Genomic DNA, 10535 nt, shown 5'->3' on the forward strand with positions numbered 1-10535 from the left:
TTAGTTGAGCAGTGATAGCTGTAGCTGTATCCACTTGAAGAACTCTTGCTACCTTGCCATGTGGAAACCTCTGAGTTGGATACTGATATTCATTAGCAGCCATCAGTTCAATTAGATCATAAGCTTCATCGTAGCTCTTAGCCCATAAGGCTCCACCTGATGCTGCATCGAGCATGGGTCTGGACTGTGCTCCCAAACCATTATAAAAACAATTGATGATCATCTAATCAGGCATTCCACGATGAGGACACTTTCTAAGCATCTCCTTGTAGCGCTCCCAAGCTTCATATAAAGATTCTTCTGATTGCTGCGCAAATTGAGTAAGAGCATTCCTGATTGCAGCTGTCTTTTACATAGGGAAGAATTTAGTGAGAAACTTTTGAGCAAGATCTTCCCAATTAGTAATCAAACCAGCTGGTAGAGAGTGTAACCAGCTCTTAGCCTTGTCCCTCAGAGAGAATGGGAATAGTCTCAGCTTCACAGCATCTTCAAAAACACCGTTGAACTTGAAGGTGTCGCAGATCTCAATGAAATCCCTAATGTGCATATTGGGATCTTCCATTGGAGAACCCCCAAACTGGATTGAATTCTGCACCCATTGAATTATTCTAGGCTTGATCTCAAAGCCATTAGCTGTGATAGCTGGCCTGACAATGCTAGATTGAATGTCATTGATCTTGGGTTGAGAAAAATCCATCAAGACTTTCGTTCGTGTTGTTAGATCTCCCATTGTAATGAGTACCTGAAACACAAACAAATAAACCGTGAAAGTAAAAGAATCTGAGTTAGTGAACTTTAATGACCACTGATGAGAAGCACATAAACTAAAATTTAACAACACCGAGTCCCAGGTAGTGGCGCTAAAAACTTGTTAGGGCGAAAACACGCGCTAAAATTCACGCAAGTATAAGCGTTCGCAAGTAGTATAAGATATAAATCAGATTAGTTCCCACATAGACTGGTTTAGGTTAATTTAAGAATATGCACCTATACAAGAATGATATGGTTATTATCCAATGCTAAGGCAAATAATAAGTTGAAATTGTTTATAACTAAGAATTAAACTAATAATTATAATTAAGAGAACCAAAATGGTTGAATTAATATATATGACAAACATGGGATCCTAACTTCATTAAATACTTCATTCAATAGCCTTTTTGTTCTTAACCTTAGCATGTAATGGTGATGACACTAATCAGATAACACGAAACTAGTAAACGCCAACTTTCATTGTACGAATACCCTACTATCAAGCACAAAAGAGATAGAAGTTGCATAGACACCAATTATGCTTAGTCCTTATATGTCTATAAGAATTGAAAACATAACGGTTTAATGCGCAAGTTATCTATTGTGATTATATAGGGCAAATAAGATGGCTAAAATTACCTACGAATCATGCATAACAATAACACATGAACCTATGCTAGCATGGAAAGTTATAAACCTCTATATTCACTGTCGCTTCAATAGAGATTAACACGCTATCTCATATATTAGCTACACACATAAGACAAATAAGCACAACCTATACTAGGATATCAATCAATCACCACACACCAAGTTATTGAAACAAATTAACTATAGAAATCTATAAGTAAATCCGCTGGAACCCCACGATCACGATTAGTATATAACTGAACTCATCGTCACCACGGGTTCCAATGAAATCATGATAATAAACAATATAAGAGTACTAGGGTTCAAAGACAATTCGAAAACAAGCATCCAAGTATCAACTATCAACGAACAAAAAAGTCTTCTTCTTCATAGCCTTCTCGTGCTCTCTAGGTCTTTTTATTGCTCTCCCAGGTCTCCTCCTTGTTAAAAATGTCTTTTTATTGGTATATATAGGCTCCAGGATAACCAGGACTCTCAAAATCTTCAATTTCGACTTAAATCGGGATTCTGGGGCAGAAACCGGGTACGGGCGCGCTGTTATGCACACCCGCGCTGGAATAAAGTTTCAGCAGCACGGGCGCTCTGGTTCTGGTGCGGCCGCGCTGACATTCTGGAAAAATTCTGACATTTATTCTTTTGGCCATATCTTGAGTTCTGCTCGTCAGAATTAGGAGATTCAACTGCCCATGCGAAACTAACGAGATTCTATACAACTTGAGAATGGCCTAAGCTTCCAATTCTGATATATTTTCACCATATTTACTTAAAAAACTCCTTTCTTCATTTAACTGATGCCTGAAATGCAATAACACAAAAACACATCAAAAAATACCGACAACTTGAGTCCAAAACACCAACTTAAGCCTGAAATAAAGCGTTCCAAGTAGATATAAATCCACTTATCATGAGTTTGTTGACTTGTGTTTTCTGCTTCTTCTCCATCACTGGCATGACTTCCAGAATTTTCTCCTCTTTCTCCCCCTGAGTTTGTGCTATCAAATTCAGGTGTTTGAGATGATCTTTCATTCTCATGATTCACTTGTTCGGTGGACTCTTCATCAACTCTGTGATGTGTGTTGACTTTAGCTTCATCATCAGAATCACTATCACTATTGAGATTTTCAAACTTTAGGGCTTCAGCTTCATTTTCATCAAGGCATTCCAAGCATGGGCACTTGTCATCATCAAAAGTGACATATGTGCTTTCCATAATCTTCTTATAATCAATCACATGGACTTTATATGCAGTTCTTTCCAATGAATATCCCAGAAAAATTGCCTCAAAAAATTTAGAGTCAAATTTTCCCACATATTCAGAGTTGTCCTTCAAAAATATAACACTTGCTTTCAAACACATGAAGATGCTTTACAGTAGGCTTTATTTTAGACAAGATTGAGTAGGGTGATTTGCTAAGATTCTTGTTAATGAGATATCTATTTTGAGTATAGCAAGCAATGTTCACAGCTTTTTCCCAAAAATTAGTTGGCAGTTTTGCATCTTGCAACATTATTCTAGAAGCTTCCACCAACGTTCTGTTCTTTCTTTCAACTACACCATTTTGTTGAGGTGTCCTAGCTGCTGAAAATTCTTGAACAATGCCTTTGTCTTTGCAGAATTCAATTAAGGTTGCATTCCTAAATTCTGTTCCATTATCACTCCTCAATCTTTTCACACAATTCTGATCTTCAGCCTGCTTCTCAATCTTCTTGATGTGCTCAATTATGATGTGTAAAGTCTCATCTTTAGAGTACATAAATTCTACCCATATGTACCTTGAGTAGTCATCCACCATCACAAGTGCATATCTTTTTCTTGAAATTGACTGGACATTAACTGGTCCAAATAAATCCATGTAAATAAGTTGCAAAGGTGCACTTATAAAATTCACAGTTTTTGACTGGTGACTTGATCTTTTCATTTTTCCTTTTCGACAAGCATCACAGACTTCATCTTGAGCAAATTCCAGATTAGGCATGTCTCTCACCAACTCCTTTTTAATTAGAGTATTGATTGCTTTGAAATTCAAATGAGGCGCCTTCTTATGCTATAGTTTGCTTTGCTCTACAGATGCCTTGGTGTAGAAGCAATAAATTCCATTCTCATTTGCTGAGTCCAAGTCTGTAAAAAATAAGCTTCCTTTCCTTGCTCCTTTCAGAGCAACTTCACTAGTTTTCTTGCTGATAAAAGTGCATTCTTCTTTGTTGAATAAAACTTTGAAACCTTTTTCTGCAAATTGGATGACACTGAGAAGATTCACTTCAAGACCAGCTACCAGTGCTACATCTTCAATGACAACATTTCCAGAAATCAATTTGCCATATCCCATTGTGAAACCTTTGCTATTGTCTCCAAAAGTCACTAATGGGCCAGCCTTTTCCTCAAACTGTGATAGCAGGGCCATATCACCTGTCATATGTCTTGAGCATCCACTGTCTATGATCCATATGACTTCCTTTTTTTGCCCTGCATATAATTATTTTAAGTGTATTTAGCAACCGAAGCAGCGTTGGGTACTCTCTTCTTGTTGACAGAGTGAGTAGAATCAAAATGAGTTGTTTCAGATAAAATAGAATTCATTGACTGTTGTGCATTTTATTTTTTTGATGTAGACCCAATTTTACTTCTTTGAGGTCTACTCTCATCTTGTGACAACTTTTCATCACTTTCAAGTTGCAAGGGATACAATCAAACTTGTCACAAAATGAGTAGGGATCATTTGCATTTGCTTCATTGTACTTGCATACTCCTTCTATTGGCTTGCTAACAACCTTTTTACAAAGGTGAGTTAGATGATTCACAGAGCCACATTTTTGACATTGTTTTCTTGGAGCATCTGCAACATAAGAAAAACTATTGCTTTTGTTTATCCCAATCTTTCCATTTCGATTCTTCTTTTTCTTTCTTGCATCTTTAGTTTTCATTTTCTTGACAGGTGTCTTGGAGTCTTGGTTAACTATGGGCTTATTTTCAGCTTTGGAAGTTGGAGTTGTTTCTGCATTTTTCTTCTTATTGTCTTCATCAACAATTTCTCTCTTTATGATCAACTCTTCTTCACTAAAATCTACTTCACATGCTTTGAACATAGGTGAATAAACCTTTTTCAGTATAGCTGGAACATCTTCATTTGTTGTTTCCTTTCCTTTACCACCTATATCTTTCTTTTTGCTGTTCAAAGCATCATAATTAAGACCAATAACTATGTTAGCACATGGATTGTTCTTCTCATGGTATTTTCCAACCAACTCAGATGCATTTTTGAAAGATTTCAACTTAACTTCATTCTTTTTAATCTTCTCTCGTAACATAGTTTCAATCTCATTGGCACACTTCGACTTGTTTTTCAAATATTCATTTTCTTGCTTGACTGACTCAAGCTCCACAAGCAGTCGATACATCTTTTGCTTCTCACTCTCAAGCTTCTCATTAGCTTTTGTTAGCCTACTGACTTCCTCAGTAGCTGCTACTAAGCTAGTGTGTATATGAAACATCTTTACATTCACCTTTTTCACAGTCTTCTTATATTGACTAGCATTTAAATTAATGGTGGTTAGAGTTGGTACCTTTGATTTTGAAGTGGATATTTCTCCATGCTCAAAAGCCAAAAGTGCATAGTTTCCAACCTCTTCATCCTCATCATCAACATCAGTGTCATCCCAAGTCTTTCCTTCTGCAATATAAGCTTTTCCAGACTGCTTTTTTCAAGAGATCTTCATACTTTGCTTCTAGTTCAAGATATGCCTTGTCTTTCTTCACCTTTTTAGGCTTTCTGCATTCAGTAGCAAAGTGACCCAACTCATCACAGTTGAAATACCTTATCTTTTATCTGTCCACAAATCCTATTTTGTACCCACCTTTTCTAGCTGAATTGTACTAAGCTTTTGGTTTCCAATTATTGTTGTTGAAGATTGTCCCTTGATTTTGAAAAACCTTGGCTTTTTGACTCTTATGTTGGAAAATTTTCTATCTAAGTAAACCATGGATTAATCTATTTCATGTAGCTCATCCAGGGTGTAATATTCATCTTCCTCCAGCTCCAATACAACTTGCTTCTGAGGTCCTTTGTTCTTTTGTTCCATGGCTTGAACAACTGAAAGTTGATCATTTTGCTCATCTTCACTTTCTTCTCTGTCATTCACAATCAAAGCACTTGAACTATCAACAACATGACCATGATGTGCTTTCAATGACTTTCTTTGCATCATTTCAAGTTCATACATTTTCAAGATTCCATATAGAACTTCCAAAGTTCTTTTGCTTAAATCTCTTTCTTCTCTAATAGCTGAAATTTTCTGTTCAAGATGGTCAGGAAGAGCTAGCAAGAACTTTAGGTTAACCTTCTTAGCTTCATAATATTTATCATGTAGATGCAAGTCATTTATCAAATTATTGAACCTTTTAAAAACTTCAGTGATTCCTTCTTTTGGTTTTGCTATAAACCCCTCATATTGAGAAACAAGAATCCTCCTATGGTTTGACCTAACCTCCTCTGTTCCTTCACATAAGATCAGTATTTTCTCCTAGATCTATTTCGCTGTGTTATAGTTGACAAAGTTATTATACATAACATTGTCAAGTGACTCTATCAAAATCAGCTGCAAGCCACTATCTAGAGAAACTTTTTCCTTTTCAGGTTCAGTATATTCTAAAGTATCTTTAGGCGCATAATGTGCTGGAATGACCATGTCCCCATCTGTAGATTCCTCAACTCTTACCATGGGATTGAAAGGCCCATTCTTGAGGATCTAAATGTATAGTGGATTGGCCATCTTGATAAATAACAACATTTTCTTCTTCCATAATGTATAGGTAGATATGTCAAAGGTGGGGATCTTGATACTGCTTAGCTTCTGTGTATTCATTCTTCCAAAATCTTTAATCTGTTTACTTTCAGATTTTGCTTTGATACCACCTATTGGGTAATGAATACAACATAGGGGGGTGAATGTGTTTTAGACAATTTTAATCTTTTTGAACTATTTCTTGATGGTGAACAAAGTAATCTAACTTGTAGAGATAATATGTTTCAATAGAAATAATAAAACATGCACAGGAACACAGTATCTTTCAAAACTCACTTAGTTTTATATTAAAATCAAGTATGTGTTTTGCTACAAATTTCTGGGTTATGTTAAGAACTCAGCTTCTCTCTTGAGAGTTACTAATTTTTTAGATCTATTTGTTACAACTGAAATAAAGCATCCAGTGTTTACTTTATAGAACAATAACCAATGTTTTTACACAGCATGCAATAACATGAACTAAACCCTACTTTAAGTTATCTAAAACTTTCTATTTCTGTCTTAGTGTATTTTTGTAAATCGTGCATGTCTGTGACTTTTCTTTGTCCGTTAATCTCGGCCTTTGATCTTGTACTCTTCAAGCTGCTTTTGTAGACTTTTCAAATCATTGATTGATTTGTTTTTTGATTGATAATCTTGGATATTTAATTGGTCTGCATTTTATACTTTGAGTTTTACCTCGAGATCTCCAGTTTGGTATATAGAGAACTCGACATCTCAATAAGTATAGTGACTTATCGAGATCTCTTATTACTCTATAGTTGATATGACTTATCAAAGTCTCTGAGTTCTCGAAAGTGAAATTGACTTGTTGAGATCTCTGAGTTCTCGAGTATAATCTTGACTTATCGAGATCTCTGAGTTCTTGAGTGTTTCTTTAACTTATTGAGATCTCTGAGTTCTCGAGTGTAACTTTGACTTATCGAGGTCTCCATTTCTTTGCATGTAGGATTAACTTATCGATATCTCTGAGTTCTTTAGTGATGTTTTGACTTATCGATATCTCAGAGTTCTCTAGTAAAGAAATGACTTGTCGATATCTCCAATATTCATGTCTTCAATTTGACTTGTTGATATCTCTGAGACTTTTCTATAAGCTTTCCTTGACTTCTCGATAAGTCATTCTGGAGTTCTCGAATGACTTCTCTATAACACTTAATTCGTGACTTGTAGAACTTAGAATGTTTTTCCCAAACAGATTTATTCAACTCCAAGCTTCTTCACACTTTATCTGAGGCATGATCTTCTTCCAGAGTTTTATTCTTAGGCTTGAGACTGTTTACATAAAAATACTCCAGTCTAATCTAATTACACTTTTATAGACTGAAGTGTTACAATACAAAATGCAAACTTACATTATCATAAAACTTACTTAGGGTTGTCAATTTGACTTAGTCTTGTTATAGCACATGCATGTCTTGTACAACACTCAGTCTTGAAGAAAAGAATAGCTAAAATCTACAGGCATGGAAAATTGATTTATGTGATGGCTGGACATCCTCAATTTGGTGAAGCCAAAAAAGAAGAAAAATTGAGGCTCAAGCATCAGAAATGGCAGGCTTCCTTAGAAACCAAGAAACAAGCTGAAAAGCTTGCCACCAAGTCAGAAATTGGAAAGCCTGTCACTACAACTGAGACAGAGAAACTGGAGGAACCAAAGCCTAAACCTTTAAAAAGAGTAAGAAAGGAAAGAGCCAAAAGGAAGCTGGAATTTGAAAAAGAAGAGGTAGAACCAAAGCCAACTCAGTCTATTACTACAAATTAACCAACTATGCCCACATTGGAGCAAGTTGAAATCAAGGTCCATCCTGGTGTGAATTTTCATGGTGAGCCAATCATTCCTAAGGATGAACCAATAGACTGGGAAAGCCTACCTACTTCAGAGCTGAATCTCCCTATTCCAACCTCCTTTAAAAGAAGAAAGAACATGCTAAGCAAGCCAGTCAAGTCTATCCCATTTAAATCCAAAACCTTATCAATACCCAAACTAACAGTCAATAAAGGAGATCAACTCTTTATTTATGACATAAAGGAGTTTTCAGGCATAAATCTTTACTTGGATGAGCTGGATGAAGTGAGAGCTATTGATGCCCACAATAGACTCCCATAAAGATTAATGTTCAGGTATAAGGGTGGAAAGGAATTCACTTGGCCTCTTCACAGAATTCTCAATGAAGACTACTCTGTCTTAGTTAAAGTATTCTCTGCTATCAATAAAACCTTTGGATTCACCATGGTGGCTAAAAAGGAGATACTCAAAAAATTTGAACAAATAAGACAAAGCTGGAGAGACCAAAGTGCGCTACCAAGAGTCTTAACCATTCACTACACTGGGAATATAGTGCACTTGAGGCCATATTGGTTAATGGAGTTCAAGGATGAAAAGAACAGCAGAAGATTTTTCAGATAAGAAGACCAACTAAAGATTTCAAGCAAAAAACTCTCAATGAAATGCAGGAGATGCTGGATCAATCAAATGAAGATGAATCTGAGTTCTACAGACAACTCCAACACCAGATTGAAGAGAACAATGAAAAGTTGGGAAAGAAGACTAGACATTCAAGGAAAAAGGATTAATCTGCTCAGACTAGAGGAGAACCTTGAACAAAGCTTGTAAGACCTGTGTGAACTTTCTTTTGTCAACTTTCAATAAACTTGCAGCACTTATAATTTTAATCTGCTATTGAATGATCTTTTTGTAAAAGGTATTTGTTATCATCAAGTCCTCCTAAATTTATGCCTACAATTCCAGTAGACATAAATTGGGGGATATTGTTAGGAATATGTTGTAATCTTGATGATATTTTCCCAAAACACCTTGATAGATTTAATTAAGTGTAATTTTGTAGCTTTCAATGGATAATCTTATTTATCATTTGTTGAAAGAGTAGCTTATAGTTAAATAAGTTTTTGTAGCATATTTTTCCGTATACTGTAATGTCTTGAAGGATTAGAAGTTATAGGATATTCTAAGTCATGTTGGCTTCTAGTATGATATGTAAAATAGGTTGGCTAATTGTAAATATTAGATGTCTTGTAATTTTGCATAAGTGAAATTGAGTCAACTGCTATGGAAATACTTTCAACGGATGATTCTACAAGGCTTCAACGGATGACCCAAGTCTCATTCAACGGATGATCAATAGAGTCTCGACGGATGACCAACAGAGTCTCGACGGATAACAAATTCAAATAGGAGTTGATAGTGACTTGACAGTCACATAGGCTGATTGTATACAAAAGGAATGTGGCAGCCTGTAATCAAGATTATGAAGATGAAGAAGTATTTCTATTTCCATGCTAACTTGAAGAAATACAAAGATGCTGGATGGATAAATGAAGAAACATGTGATTAGACTTAGACATGTTTGTTTTATTAGTTTGTCATTTTTACATGTAACTTGGTAATATATAAACCAAGAGTAGCAAGTAGAAAAATATCGATTGAAGAAACTGAGAAATAGATATGGCATAATCTGTTAAGAATTTCTTAGTTCTCTCTCTCTTTGTAATTCACTTGTAAGCAGCTGTGTGCTCTTTGCATCACAGAGATCTTCTACATTTATATATATCTCTGGTGGAAACAACAATCCACCAGAAAGTTTTTAAACGTCCTTGTTTATTTACTTTGTGTTTGAATACTTGAATATTTCTTAATCGCACTTAGCATATTCATACACTGTTATATTCATATCCGTAAGAAGTTTTAAAGATTAAAAAAACCAAGAATTACATTCAACCCCTATCTATAATTCTACTTGTTAGATTGTTTAGGAATAACACAAGGTAACTTGCGACTGTGATCTCCCTAGGAAGCTAGGACGTGGGCCATGGTCACATGAGTGCTAAAATTCCTTTCCTTGCATTCTAACTTGCGACCTTGACCACTAGAATCACTAGATTGCAACTCCAAGTACTAGTAGTACACTCTAGTAACCACTAAATACCTTAGAAGCATTTCTGATTTGGAAATAAGTTAAGTGGCGCCTAGAATATTAAAACAAGCACTCCTGACTTTATTTTTGCTCTAGTTTATTCCCAGATGCTCCTACTAAGTCAAAGCCAATTCCTGTGATGAGATATTGAACTGTACTTCAAGGCTATTGCTTCTAGTAATCAATAAATTGGCCATTGTGACTCCTACTACAAGGTAATGATCACTTTGACTTAGAATCTGTATAGCATTTGTTACTACCGATATTTCTAAATCCTTTCTATATATAATTGTGTGTTTATAATTAAAATTAAAATTGTATAGAATTATAAATGTGGATTATCTATATGACTGAGTGCCTATAAACTAAGTGTTTAATGTATTAGTTTATATAAAA

General features: G+C 35.4%; 1 non-coding gene across 1 annotated transcript; it reads left to right on the plus strand.

Moving 5' to 3' along the window:
* Positions 1–233: 233 nt before the first annotated feature.
* LOC141676126 (small nucleolar RNA R71) lies at positions 234–340 on the plus strand. Its single transcript, XR_012556733.1, has one exon. It is a non-coding gene; the product is annotated as a small nucleolar RNA R71 (small nucleolar RNA).
* The last annotated feature ends 10195 nt before the right edge of the window (positions 341–10535 follow it).

The sequence above is a fragment of the Apium graveolens genome, chromosome 7 (genome assembly GCF_009905375.1).
Source record: "Apium graveolens cultivar Ventura chromosome 7, ASM990537v1, whole genome shotgun sequence".
Taxonomy (NCBI): domain Eukaryota; kingdom Viridiplantae; phylum Streptophyta; class Magnoliopsida; order Apiales; family Apiaceae; genus Apium; species Apium graveolens.